At 31.2% G+C, this 15,575-nt stretch overlaps 1 pseudogene; it reads right to left on the reverse strand.

Moving 5' to 3' along the window:
* Nucleotides 1-11,176: 11,176 nt before the first annotated feature.
* On the reverse strand, nucleotides 11,177-14,939 carry LOC127732789 (putative nuclease HARBI1; annotated as a pseudogene).
* Nucleotides 14,940-15,575: the final 636 nt, after the last annotated feature.

Consider the following 15,575-nt stretch of genomic DNA (forward strand, 5'->3'; position numbering starts at 1 on the left):
CACATCTTTATGTGTGCTTTAATTTTGGCCAGCATTTTCATCTAGCGATGTTTTGCTTACCGATACAGGTATCGTTAACCTCTTCATGATTATCGCAACAAAACCATATCTCTGTTCCAAATCTAAAACAACATATATTTATTTTGATTCTATTTGAATATTTTTTAATGTCCTGTTCAATGCAGCTATGAATGAAATTGTCTTTGGTGAAAAAATCATAAGCCCTTGCTAAACGACAATTAAATAACTCAAATGAGCATGCCCAATCTTTTGTTTTAGGTGTAATATTTTATTAATATAAACTGTTTATCATTTTTCGTTTTTTTTTGGTTTAAGTTATGTTGTTGAAGATTGTGTCCTTGGTATCTTCTTATATTCTTGTCTTCCATGATAACAAGTAGCACTGACAACCATTTGTAAATTGTTTGTAAAATAAATTAAATCAAATTCATTCAATGTGAAAATTGTAAAATTGCTTTTCGATCTTTCTCTCCTTTAATATTTTTCAATTGATAAATGACGTTTCTGACTTGATGCTTCGATACACCTGTGTATCCCATATCTTTTAAATAGAAATAGAAATGGTATAATTGCCATGTAAAACAAACGATAATGTAACAAAGAACTACAGAGCCAAACCCAAAATGTAGAGTAAATTTCAAAAGAATTTCAAAAGATGCAAAAGTATAGTAGCAGATGCGAATGATAACATAAAAGAAAACACATTTAAATTAGACGATGACCAACGGTAACACAAAACAGTCATATGGGTCAAAAGTAAAATCACAAAAATACTGAACTCCGAGGAAAATTCAAAAAGGAAAGTCCCTAATCGAATGGCAAAATCAAAAGCTCAAACAGATCAAACGAATAGATAACAACTTTCATATTCCTGACTTGGTACAGACATTTTCTTATGTAAAAAATGGTGGATTAAACCTGGTTTTAAAGCGAGCTAAACCTCTCACATGTTAGACGGTCGCATCAAATTCAATTATATTGACAACGATGTGTGAACAAAACAAACAGACACAATAGGCAAAAATGTCACAAATAGGGGTACAACAGCAACACGAACCCCACAAAAAAATGGGGGTGATCTCAGGTGCTCCGGAAGGTGAGGCAGATCCTGCTCCACATGTGGCACCCGTCGTGTTGCTGATGTTATTACAAAGTCGGTAAATAGTATAATTCGGTAGGTCATATTCGTGAAAAGGGAACGGGATTGAAGTTACGACATAAGGAACATATCCGATATCATCTGTGAAACGGATATTCCATAACGGTCAACCAACTCGTGATGGCGTCCGTAAAATTAACAAAATGATGATTTCAACTTCACCATTTGAAACTAAAAATGGAAAGGTCACAATTAGGAAGCTGAAATCATCTCTTTTGTCGTAAAGTTTTGTTTGTTTTTGTTTTCAACCGACCCGTATTGTCAATTTCTAGATGTAAGTCAAGATATGAGGCAGACGTAACTGTAAAACGAAAAGTCCCTAATCAAATGGCAAAATCAAAAGCTCAAACACATCAAACGAATGGATAACAACTGTCATATTCCTGACTCAGTACAGGCATTCTCTTATGTAGAAAGAATATTCCGATCGCGCCTCAAAATAAATACCGAATAACATAATTTATAAAATTATCTGTACAATGATTAAATTTACGATTTGGTATGTTGTTACCTTTGGTTTTTAAATATAGAGCATTGAGGAGAGTTGAATTTTCATTTATGTGTATCTCAAAGGATGCAATAGATACAGTTAAGTCTGCCTCATATCTTGACTTACATTTAGAAATTGACAAAATACTATACTATAAATGTTGTCAATAATATATTTAATCTGTAATTTGTACATTTTCCCTTTGATCTTACTGTCTAATATTTTTAAAATCATGGACAGGACTTGATACTCGAAACTATTAAATAATGACGTCATGTATCATTGTAGCAAGATCATTTGCTTAAGTTCATCCGCGTCCATTAACAAATCAAATGCACTATTTCATTTGACTTTATATTCTCATTTAAAAAAAACCTACAGTTAAGACAAATTGCCAATAAAAAAAAATAATGGCATTTTATTTTTTTAGGCTGACTTCATTAGCTCGAATATAATCTTGTCCTAGCGGGCTCGTTTGATATTCTTGCTGATAAAGTCAGTATCTAAAACCAAAATGCCATTAACCTAAATATATCATTTCTATTATAAGATGTTCAGCATGTTCCTTGCGACTTAATTGATATATTGTCCAAAATTATTTAATTTGGAAATACATTTGATAATTTACCTGCTGATGTCTGAACAGTTCCCTTTCTGTGAAGATTCCACGCCAATTATAAATACCAATAATTGCAAAAATGTATTCATAGTATCATATTTTAGTTAGTACTAAATATGTAAAGAAATAATATTTATTTGATCAATCAGGAAACAGTTTCATAGCAATTAAGTGTTAAAGGAAGTTAGAATAATCGTGCGTGTAATATTTTCCTGTTTTACTAATATGACAATCATTTGATGATGAATGTAGAATATTATGAACTTATTAACTGATAATTGTGAGGATTGCTACATGCAGTCTCATTGACATGCATCCCACATCCCACTGTTTTGATAGTTATATATTTTAATATGATTATATCCTACACCATATTCTTAAAAATGACACTAATCGCATGTCATTTGACTATTCTTAATTTAATGGTTTTTGTCTTTGATTTCTTTCATAGAAATACCAATCGAGCTACCTTTGTAAGCGTCGTTCCAATTATAAACATATAATAGGAATTTTGAAACCACATGAGAATCCATATGACCATAGGACTTACAGTCCACCAGCAGTGGTATCGACCCTGTACTAGAAAATGAAAATAACACTTTGATAATATCGTGCGTCTGAATCGTATGTTTATATATATATATTTTATCTAGAATGCTCAAACTGAAATATTTCGTGCATCTGAAATGCTTTTCTAGATTTTCATTTATTATGCTTGTTTAACTAAGAAAACCTATGCACATATATGAGGTAGTCCTTTAAAATATTGCACTTATTCTTTATCAAAAACACTTAATGATTATTTTCTTTACATGTTTCACATGCTAACTTCCACTTTTCTTCGATGATATTGGCAGTTGTTAAATATATATATATATATATATATATATATATATAAACAAGTCTAAATTGAAAACAACGTTCAAACCTATGATTGCGTTGGATAAAAACCGCAATTTTTATACGTGTGCATGCAAAACAAATTTCTTGTTAGAGGGGTCTAAATACAGCACAAACAACATTTTCCAACAGACCAAAAAAGTGAAAAGTATATTTTAACAAAACGCATTTGACTAACAGGTCGAACAACAAATGTTCTTAAACCCTGCTGACTGCCATTGGCGATTGCCAAATAAACGGATCACCGATGTAATAAATGGATCTTAATTTTAAATTTAATACTAAACAGAAAACAATAAACTTGCGGAGAAGATGATATACCGCAAACAAAAGGTGCAAAGGTTTTTGTACACCATATCCGGATTTCGACAAATAATGTCTCTTCAGTGATGTTAGGAACCGAAAAGGTATTTGGAAAGCCCAAACATTTACCTCAATTTAGGATAGACTCTTGAACTTTGAAGAGTCAAAATAGGATGAACGGATTATATAAACCCTAAGGCAAATATAATACAAGCCCAGACGAAAAAAATATAAACAAGTCCAAACTGAAAAAAACGTTCAAACGTATGACTGTGTTGGATGAAAACCGCAATTTTTATACGTGTGCATGTAAAACAAATTTCTTGGTAGAGGGGTCTAAGTACAGCACAAACAACATTTTCCAAAAGACCAAAAAAGTAAAAAAGTATATTTTAACAAAACGCATTTGACTATCAGGTCGAACAACTGATGTTCTTAAACCCTGCTGACTGCCATTGGCGATTGCCAAATAAATTGATCACCAGATGTAAAAAATGGATCTTGCATATTAATTTAATACCAAACAGAAAACAATAAACTTGCGGAAAAGATGGTGTACCGCAAACATGAGGTGCAAAAATTTGTACACCATATCTGGATTTCGACATTTAATGTCTCTTCAGTGATTGGAAGGCCATATAATTTACCTCAATTTAGGATAGACTCTTGCGTTTAAAGAGTCGATATAGGATGAACGGATCATATAAACCCGAAGGAAAATATAATACAAGCCCAAATGAAAAAATAAAAACAAGTCTAAATTGAAGACAACGTTCAAACCTATAATTGCGTTGGATGAAAACCGCAATTTTTATACGTGTGCATGTAAAACAAATTTCTTGGTAGAGGGGTCTAAGTACAGCACAAACAACATTTTCCAAAAGACAAAAAAGTGAAAAAGTATACTTTAACAAAACGCATTTGACTAACAGGTCGAACAACTGATGTTCTTAAACCCTGCTGACTGCCATTGGCGATTGCCAAATAAATTGATCACCAGATGTAAAAAATGGATCTTGCATATTAATTTAATACCAAACAGAAAACAATAAACTTGCTGAAAAGATGGTATACCGCAAACATGAGGTGCAAAAATTTGTAAACCATATCCGGATTTCAACATTTAATGTCTCTTCAGTGATGTTAGGGATCGAGACGGTATTTGGAAGGCCATATAATTTACCTCAATTTAGGATAGACTCTTGTATTTTAAAGAGTCGATATAGGATGAACGGATCATATAAACCAGAAGGAAAATATAATACAAGCCCAAACGAAAAAATATATACAAGTCTAAATTGAAAACAACGTTCAAACCTATGATTGCGTTGGATGAAAACCGCAATTTTTATACGTGTGCATGTAAAACAAATTTCATGGTAGAGGGGTCTAAGTACAGCACAAACAACATTTTCCAAAAGACAAAAAAGTGAAAAAGTATACTTTAACAAAACGCATTTGACTAACAGGTCGAACAACTGATGTTCTTAAACCCTGCTGACTGCCATTGGCGATTGCCAAATAAATTGATCACCAGATGTAAAAAATGGATCTTGCATATTAATTTAATACAAAACAGAAAACAATAAACTTGCGGAAAAGATGGTATACCGCAAATATGAGGTGCAAAAATTTGTACACCATATCCGGATTTCGACATTTAATGTCTCTTCAGTGATGTTAGGGATCGAAACGGTATTTGGAAGGCCATATAATTTACCTCAATTTAGGATAGACTCTTGCATTTTAAAGAGTCGATATAGGATGAACGGATCATATAAACCCGAAGGAAAATATAATATTTTATATATATAAAATGACTAAATTATAGCCAACTATAAATCTCACGGGGCGATAGATCATATAATTCTGATACAGTACACTACAAAATATAATATATAACTAGTCTAAAAACGTACAACATCACCAAAAAATAACAATAAAATGAACAAATGTAACTATAAATATTTCGGATAACAGATATCCTTCATCAGTATGTTCACGATGTAAAATGAATCTTATCAACCTATTCTGATTATAAAACTATAGCAATCTTGAATTCTATAAAAAAAAAAACAAAAACAAAAACAGTTTTACCAGAACATCATAGAGACGCTAGTACAATTCTAAAATTTCCAAACACGGCGCAACGACATACCTAAAATATAAATAGTAATAATTTGCGATATGAGCTTGCACAACTTTGAAATTCCAAAGGTGACGACAGTTAAGATGTTACAAGATGTTGAAAATAATAAGTGTTAAAAAGTAAGCTAACAAAAATACCGAGAAAAATTATAAATGGAAAGTTCCTTTGCAAATGGCAATATCAAAAGCTGAAACACATCAAACGAATGGATAACAACTGTCATATTCTTGACTTGGTATAGGCATTTTCTTATGTAGAAAATGATGGATTAAACCTGGTTTTAAAGCTAGCTAAACCTCCCACTTGTATGACAGTAATATGTCAACTGGTTTCGCTTCAATTTATTGTTAACATATTTCTCATAGAAATTCTTTGTTTAGATTGCATTTAAAATGTTTTCTTATTGGTTACAAGAGTATATAGAATTGTATTGGATTTACGTGTAGGTAAATAGTAGTACTCACATGTAATTATCACTTTCAGAGAACATCAGAAAAGCAAGTAGTCAGGTTTGTTAATAACTTCACATTTGTATGTAAATTTGAACTGCTTTTTGTCTTATTTTGCAGTCGAAACGTCGCTCAACCAAATAGATTTTTTTTTATATCAACTTCTTTTTTTCATTTCCATTACAAATGATTTTGATGGTACAGTAACGGTGTATGTAATTTGAACTTCGTTTGTAAGACATAGTAGTTTTTCATTTGTATATATTTATGTATCTACTGATAATTATTAAAAGAGATTTATTGTTATGTATAATATATTTGATTACATGTTTCTTAGTAATGCTGTAACCTATGACATATGTATGACTTCGTGCAATAACCTTTTTTTAATTTTTTTATTTAAATCATTATTTTTTTCGATTAATCCAAATGTTTAACAGAATGTTCAAAAGACATTTCTATAGTGACCGGATATGTATTTAGAAAAAAAAAATAATGTTATTTTTCTTGATATACCATGACTTAAGACCAGCAAATCGTTTCACAAAAAATCTTAAGATAAATCTTAAGATTTAATTTTACGAGTATAGTAAGAGAAATCTTAAGTCATTTTCACAAAGGCGGTCGTAAGATTTTTTTTTTATCTTAAGAGTATTCTTAAGTTTTTATCTTAAGTAAAAACTTACGACTACTCGTAAGATAAACAATTGCATAGCAACCTTGTTTCACTTTCGTTTCACATGCGTAATTACGTCTTCCGATTATCACTTCAATACAAAATGGCAGCACAAGGACAAGGTACTGTTTGTTTAAAGTAAGTATTGTGCTGCAAGAAACAATATCTGTCTGGATTTAACAAACAACACAAAATATTTATTTTATTCTGATTTATGTATGTCGATATCGTGATATTCGCATGTCTGTCCCTGTTTGTCAATCTATCTTCCAGTTCCAAGCTCCATTCTGTCATTACAAGTGTTATTTGGATAATAACGGTGTTATTTGGTCATTCGAGGTACCGACAGAAATTTATGAATGAAAATAATTTATAGATGTGAAACCGCACTGACCACGTCTGCTTACGATTTTTATAGATCGGCTTTTTATATCGCTTGTGTACCTTTGTGAACAAAAACTTATGGGTACCATTTGATATATTATAAGGTTAGATCAAATTATTAGACATGTTATACAAAGAGAACTGATAGGATGTCGTCTGCTGTTTATACTTTTCAAAATGGCAAATGAAAATAAGAGGAAGCCAAATTGGACCGAGAGCGAGCTTAATGCAATTAACAGATGGTATTTCAGCTAATATTAGCTTGCTGAAAGGGAAATTCAGTTTGTTCGTTACCAATGAGGCCAAAAACAAATGTTGGGCAGGGATTACAGAGAGGTACAATTAGACTATTTTTTACAATGATTGGAGACCCCATTTAAAAAAGTTTATCATATCAATTAAGTTGTTAAATAAACACAAGTCACTGAAACAGTGATTTCAAGAATACTCGCATACAAATGAGACCTGCCAAAGCTTGCCTTCTGTGCCTTTTTTATTGTTTGTAATTATTATTTCATTGCTCACTATCACCCTTTATTCTTAAGAAGGAATTGAGTTGAAAAAGTGCCAAGGTTAGGGGTGCTGTCCCCTTTCAAATAAGTATTAAAGCAGCCAGTTTAACAAAAAGAATTTGAAAACGGTTAAATTCTGATTAGGCAAAAAAAAAAAATATATGTCTGTTTACGGTTACCCGACCTACCCTACTTTTGAGCGCCGACCCTAAGTCATTTTATTTCCGTCGTAAAGTGAAAAATAAACTGAACTCGTGTAAAAAGCGGAGTTAGTGTTGCAAATAATATAAATCCCAATGTTCACAATCGTGAATATGACAGCTGTTTTATGGAAATTCGCAACTCGTGTGATAATAAACACTTTTCCGCCATTTTTTTCCAACCAATTACCAAGGGAAATAATCCAATCATTAAAAATACGGGTAAACTCGGCCCATGATCAACTCGGACCACGACAAGACGAAACGGCATGACTCAAAATCATGTCACAAAAAATAAAATGAAAAAAAAAAATAAAATGGAAATACCGACCTATCTATCCTATTTTTTAAAAAGTATGTAACCTTAAACAGACATATATTTTTTTTGTTGGTCTTATTAAAAGGGGAGTCACAACATGTTCAATTTAAATATTTAAATACAGATCTATTTATACATCACATGCAGTATGTACAAAATAAAAAAAAAGTATTCATAGTTTAAAGTTTCTGATTCAATTGATTATCATAAAAAGTGTTAAGAAAATATATATATTAATTGTCAGAAATTTTCAAGTATAGACTATTAAATAGTAGAAGAAACACGCTTTTTCTTCATTTTATTCAACATCTTTAATTGATTTCCAGACTTAACTCTGTAAACCATTCAGCCATAAAGCGACCGGTGGCTGATATAAAAACAAATGGCAGGATATACAAAGCCTGGCAAAGAAAAAGGAGGCTGCCAGACTCCAGGCAGTTAGGAGAACAAGAGGAGGACCACCACCAGAGGATACGTTAAAATCCTGGGAAAAAAGATGTGAGTACACACATATAAATATAAGAAGATTAGGTATGATTGCCAATGAGACTAATCTCCATCCAAAACATAAAGTAGTAATACATTGTACATGTACAAGCAATTATAGGTCACAGTAAGGCCTTATTAAACTTGAACCTTTGACTCCATTTTTAGTATGTTTTGATGATAAATGTTATATGACATTCTTACAGTTAATACTCACAAATTTGATTACAGACAGTCATTTTTTCTAAAGTGTCAGACGTCAAGGCAAAGAGTGGTATAGTTAAATATGGTATGTCACAAATGAATATATACAGTCATTGCATATTAGCTGCTCAATAATCAAAGCTGATATATATAAGAGACAACAACCTCCAGAATCAAGTTGTAAAACAAAGACAATTAAATTTATAAGACAATAACAACAAAATTCAACAAAAATGGAGTGAAATCAACAAACTGCTCCATATAAAGGATTTTATCTTGCTTATAACTTCTGTTGAAAAAAGCCAGACAATTTGGCGGCAGTGTTAGCTATAATTACTTTAAAGCTTTATATGATTATATAGTTATATAATAAGTAATAAGTTACACACATATAAATATATAAAGCAGATTTGGTATAATTGCCAATGAGATAATTCTCCATCCAAGACATAAAGTAGTAAATACATGTACATGCATTTATAGGTCACAGTACAATCTTAAACCTGAACCCTTGACTCCATTTTATACGCCCGTCTAAGATAGGACATATTATGGTGCATACCGTTGTATGTCCGTCCGTCCGTCTTCAACACTTCGGACAATAACTCAAAAACGCTTTCACCAATTTCCATAAAACTTTTGTAAATTGTTTATATCTATTGATGTAAGCTCCCTTTCGATTTTTATAAATTTCAGATTTTACGTTTCGGATTTATTGGGCTTAATTCATAAAAAAAGGAGGAATTTTCAAGTTTTCGAACTGTAGCTCAAAAGCCTTTCACCAATTCAATGAAACTGTGGTGAATTGTTTATATTTATTGATGTAAGCTCCATTTCGTTTTTTATAAATTTCAGATTTGCGTTTGGGATTTATGGGACTTTATTCATGAAAAGTAGGGATTTTCCAGTTTTCTGACTATAACTCAAATTCCTTTTAACCTTTTCTTATGTTATATAAACACAACATTAGGATTGACAAAAGAAAGCTCCCTTTCGATTTAGAAAAAAAATTGTCATGTCGATTCAGAGTTATGGGACTTTAACAATTTGAATTAAGGCAATTTTTCACATTTTTGCACGTTCACTCTAGTATGCCTAGATTTACTTCCTTGAAACTTTTCATTATTGTGGGATTGATATAATAAAGCTCCCTTTTGATTTTTTTTTTATTTATTTGTTGTTTCGGAGTTGCAGGAATTTAACAATTTGAATTTTAGGCAATATTTTATGCCTTCTTTTCCAATTTCATTTATAAGCAACAATTTCTATAAGATTTCCCAGTACGTGCGTATCATGCGCTCTAAGCGCAGCTGTTTATTTAGTATGTTTTGATGATGAATGTTACATGACAGTGATGTCTGTACCTTATCGACCAATTATATGAGCTTATTCCTTTATTTGCAAATTGTATAAGAATTATCTAACTATAACTTATAAAATTTAATTATTGAATTAGATTATTGGAACCTTCACTAAAACAATAGTTGAAGGAATTGAGGGTGGTTTCGACACATCAGACACATCAGATGGAATTAGTTGTGGTAGTGGTGCAGTTGGAGGACAACCAAATGCAATTGGTTTGTAATTACTTGCTTATAAATCACTTTTCATGTTGAAGATTTGTGTGATATAAAGAAGCTTAGGGCAAATCGTACTGGCTGTTAACAATAAATATTTTTTGCAATCTTTATATTTCAAGGGCAATTACTCTCACAAATTTAACATTATCAGCATGCAACTCAAATTTGATCTGTTGCTCGTAATTATATGATCACATACAGTGCACCCAAAAAAAAACAACATTTGAATAAAGCATTTAAAAAAAATTGGAAAATTGTAGTGTTAATCAATGCAACCTTGATGGCAGAGATGTTATTTTTTAAAGTTTGTCTAGTACAAAGCAGAACATGGATAAAATGAAAAAAAGTTTTTTGAGTAGCTTTCATTTCACTATTCATGCTTAAACAATATATATATTTTTGTTTAATAGCTGCCATGAGTAAACAAGATGCTGCCTCTGAAGCCGAAGAGCGGTATTTCCTACTAAAAGAAAGTAAGCTCCAAAAAATAGAGATGTACAGAGCTAAAAAGTTGAACATCATGGAGCAGATGCTGGAGATGCAACGGAGGTCTACTGTGGCCCTAGAAGCGATTAAAGCTTCACAGCGGACAGAACAACAGTTTGGAATAGATCTCCATTGTTTGTCACCAGTTATTAAATTTTCTGAAAGTTATTATGTTTTGTTTTTGGTATTTTGAAAAATTAATCACTACATAATCAGTGTTTTCCCAAATTCAATTTGACTCAAAATCTCTGGATTAATCTCCTCCTTATAGCGTTTGCCTCATTATTTTGTTGGTCATCATTGATAATGTTATGATGCGCTAACTGTTGAATGTCCACATCTTCAAGTACTGGCAGCCCATCACTACAAGCCTTGTTATGCAGTCTGAAACATGCCCCAATCATCTTGCAACACTTAGCAGATTGGATTGGAGGGATCCACCGGTTTTATGAAGACATCTGTAAAATAAAAAAAAAGTCACATGTTGAAATTGGTTACTGGTTTAAATTGTGATTTATTATTCCACTACTACTACTACAGGTTTTGTTTTAACGAATATTCCATCTGCTGTTTATTTAAGCAATTATAAGTCACAGTTTACATCCCTTTGCCCATTAATGTTCTTAGCATAACTCAGGAGTCATCTCCTTATTAGTTAAAATATATTTCTAACTTCTATCAATGAAATATATCATTTTTGGTATTTTGCTCCAATCTATTTTGTGATAACATATCATATTAAGCGACTCGACTGAGATTGGATTATAGAAAAATACAGGTTGTCTGGTTGGGTGGGCACATCCATTCTCTCCTAAGAAACCAACCCTGTTATAGTGTTGTAAAAATCAAGAATAACTTAGTTTAAGCTTAAGAGATTCTTTAATATGATTTTAACATAAGTCTGTCAAGTGGAGGTGGATCGATACGTGACCTCTCATTGTTGAGGGACTCAGACATTTTGATTTAAGTAAATGATGAGTTAGAGCATACATATTTGCTTTCTTCGTAACGAAATTGTTTCAATTTAATAAGTCATTTATGATACAGAAAGTAAGATAACAGCAAAAGAGCTTATATCAAGCATTAAAAGATTACCTGAAGCTAGCTTTCAGCACACCAAATGCCCTCTCTACCGTGTTCCTCGTCTTGCAGTGAGACTTGTTGTAACCTATTTCTTGCTGTGAATTGGGATTCATTAAGGGAGTCAGGAGCCATTTCTTCAATCCATAGCCGGAATCCCCAAGAAGCCATCCATTCAGACCCGCCATTATTGTTGGTATATTAGAATTGGCAAGAATGAAGGCATCATGAGTGTCTCCTGGCCACTTAACAACTGTGTTTGTAAACCTTTTAAATAAAAATAAAAAAACTTTATTACTGAAAAAATAATCATGATCCTAAATTCTTATTTAAGGATGTTTGCTCCTCAAATTCAAAATAACAAGAAAGTTTTTCTATGTGTTTTTTTTTAAAGTTCATTCATAGGCAAGTCAAAAAATATATAGGTCCGTGTGCTTATTTTCCCGTACCTCAGCCCTATATTGTTCATGATTATGGCTTATTGATAAAAATCTGCCTTTTCCAGAAATCTGTATATGTACATTTGAAGAAACAAAAAACAATCATTTCAATAAGTATGAACACTTTTTATTTAAATAATGCTGAAAAACATGTCATTGTTTCATTTTACACAAAGTTTTTTGTAAACAAGTCATTTGTCACAGTTATTTACCTGCTTGATTTCATAAAAAAAACAAGAAAGTACGGGAAAACATATGACATCCAACAAAACTCTTTGAAACATCGTTTTAAAATAACAAGAAATTTACAATAATTTCTGAAATTTTTCATTAGGTCTTAATCTTGAAATTTATAAAGAAAAAAGTATAGGTCCGTGTGCAAAATTTTGAATTAGAGCCAAAAAATAACAAAAAGTACGGGAAAATGTATAATATTCAACTAAATTCTTTTTAAAGCACATTTTAAACCAACAATAAATAATAATTATTTCAGAAATTGTGTATTACATCATATTCTTGAAATTTATAAAGAAAAAAGTATATATCTGTGTGCATAATTTAGAATTCGAGCCAAAAATTTACAAAAAGTACGGGAAATTGTATATCATTCAACTAAATTCTTTGAAAGGCACCTTTTATTCTAACAAGAAATTGACAGTTATTACAGAAATTGTGTATTAACTCTTATTTTTAAAATCTATGGAGAAAAAAAAAGATTGGTACATGTATGAAAAATTTTGAATGATGCCTATGAAAATCTAAAATATTAGTTAAAAAAGTACGGGAAAATCCTAAAATTTTGACTTTTTTCCTCTATACTGTTTATAAAAATAATCAAAGATTACTTTTGTAAGTAGTAATTTAAAACTTATCTTAAATAATATATAATTAACATGACCAAAACTTCTTTTGAGTATATTGCCTCATTTCAATATAATAATTTTACTATGATGGTGGTCATAGAGAATTTTTAATTTGATGCCAATTTACAAGTACATAAGTTATTAGTAGTTTACAGAACGTTTCAGTATGAGTGATACATCTAGTAATTAAATACATCATTTATGTTAAAGCAAGAGTATAACATTGTTCTTTAATGACCATTGTCAGAAATGCAAATCATCAGGGTTTGTTAAAAAATAATGATTTAACATATTTCAAGTAAGATAACTCTTTGTCAAGTTTTATGTAATTATGAACAAGCAATAACAATTATTTATAACTTATATCCATAATAAAGTCCCAGAATAGGTAACAGTATAAATAAAATCTTGACCCTGATTTTATAATACATGTATGCACACATCATTTATTTGACATTGGTACAAACACCCTAGTTATAGGTTGCATAAAGTTTTGAACTTGAAACAGACTAACCTAACTGTATAAAGAGTTGGACAAAACCATGAAAATTAATAAAAGCAGAGTTCAACAATCAGTTTTTCTGTAAGGCTATTCATCAGTACTTGCAAAAGTATAGAACGTAAAGTTTTTCACATTCATTCAAAATATTTTGAAATTCAGAAGAAAGTAGATAACCAACAAATCTGAAAAATGCATTAGAACTCATCACTGTAAGCTGCTGAACAAATATAGTCCTTCCATTAAACGGTTTTTCAGAAAAGCTAGACAGAAATTTTTGTTGGACAATCAGACAGACAGGGTGAATGCAATAAAGCCCCCACTGTTAGGGTTGGCGTATACATAAAAATAATTTATACATTGAAAAATTGAATCATAATTTCCTGTCAATATGCACGTTTACATAGTATGTCCTTATTATCTACAAAGTTTCATGAAGTTCTGTTATGTGGTTTCAGAGAAGGTGGGATGACAAACTGTTGCAGTAGTATATCTAGGCCAATAGGTGCAAAGGGGCATAACTCCTAGAACAAAAATTAAATCATAATTTCCTGTCGATATGGACATCTACATAGTATGTCCTTATTATCTATAAAGATTCATGAAATTCTGTTGTGTGGTTTGATAGGAGTTTCGATGACAAGACTGACGGACTGACAGACAAACAGACTGACGGGTCAACAAACATTAAAAACTGCACAGGGTATAATAAGAGCAGTTAGCCAGGCACCATATGTTACCCCTTTGTTATGTTGATCATTCCTATTTATATCAAGAACTTGTAATTTTGTAAAGAATTCATTACATTCTGAAATTTGATAATGTGCATATATTACTTAAATAAATATTAAACAATCTGCAAAATTGTAAGATTTCAGAGTGTTTGTAAAAACTCTGAAACTTTGTTAATTATCTTCTGAGATTTTGTTACACGTACACCTGACCCACAGCTCTCTGTAAAAATATCTCTTATCCCTTTTGCTCTTTTCCTTGAAAAGGCTAGCTTCAAATGCTGCAAGGAAAGACCACTCTTGGCAATAATTCGTGCCATACTTATAGACAGTATTTTATTGTCAACTAACAATTTCAATGAAGGCAGATTTTTCTGAAGCTCTTTCATTGATAAGTATTTTTCTAATATAAAATTATTTGACAAGTTTACTTTTTCAAAATGACAATTATTTACAACAGTTTTATGTACAAGTGTATACAGTGCATCTACATCTTCTGTGAGCATCATAAGTTTGACCCAATAATGTTTGAAATAAATTAGGTTGAAAAGAGGAACTAAGGCCTGGATGAGAAGATTTAAATAATAATAATGTATCTACAAAACCTGAAATACTGGTCATAAATTTATCAAGTAAGCTACATTTTTCTAAAGCTGTATATAATACCATGCAATACTAATTACATATATTGTGGCCTATAATGACATAATTTTGTGATTTATCAAGAAAAGAAATAAAATCGTTCAAACACTTTTTGATACCAACAGCTGGCATAACACTTCCTTTAAACAAGAGCTGACCATTCTCAAACGTAATTCTTGTGATTTCAGCGGCCTTCTGTGTTACTTGGCATGATGGTAATACAAATGAAGTATACATCTCCTCATCCCTTTTGGCAGATAATTGTAATATGTGTGATGTTCTACCTGCAAAGATTTTTTTTTATCATAAACATAGAAAAATATGTGTTGCATAATAATAATGATTGTTTTAAAGCCATAAATGAATGGCATGTGATAATATAT

This window comes from Mytilus californianus, unplaced genomic scaffold, assembly GCF_021869535.1.
Source record: "Mytilus californianus isolate M0D057914Y unplaced genomic scaffold, xbMytCali1.0.p SCAF_28, whole genome shotgun sequence".
Taxonomy (NCBI): domain Eukaryota; kingdom Metazoa; phylum Mollusca; class Bivalvia; order Mytilida; family Mytilidae; genus Mytilus; species Mytilus californianus.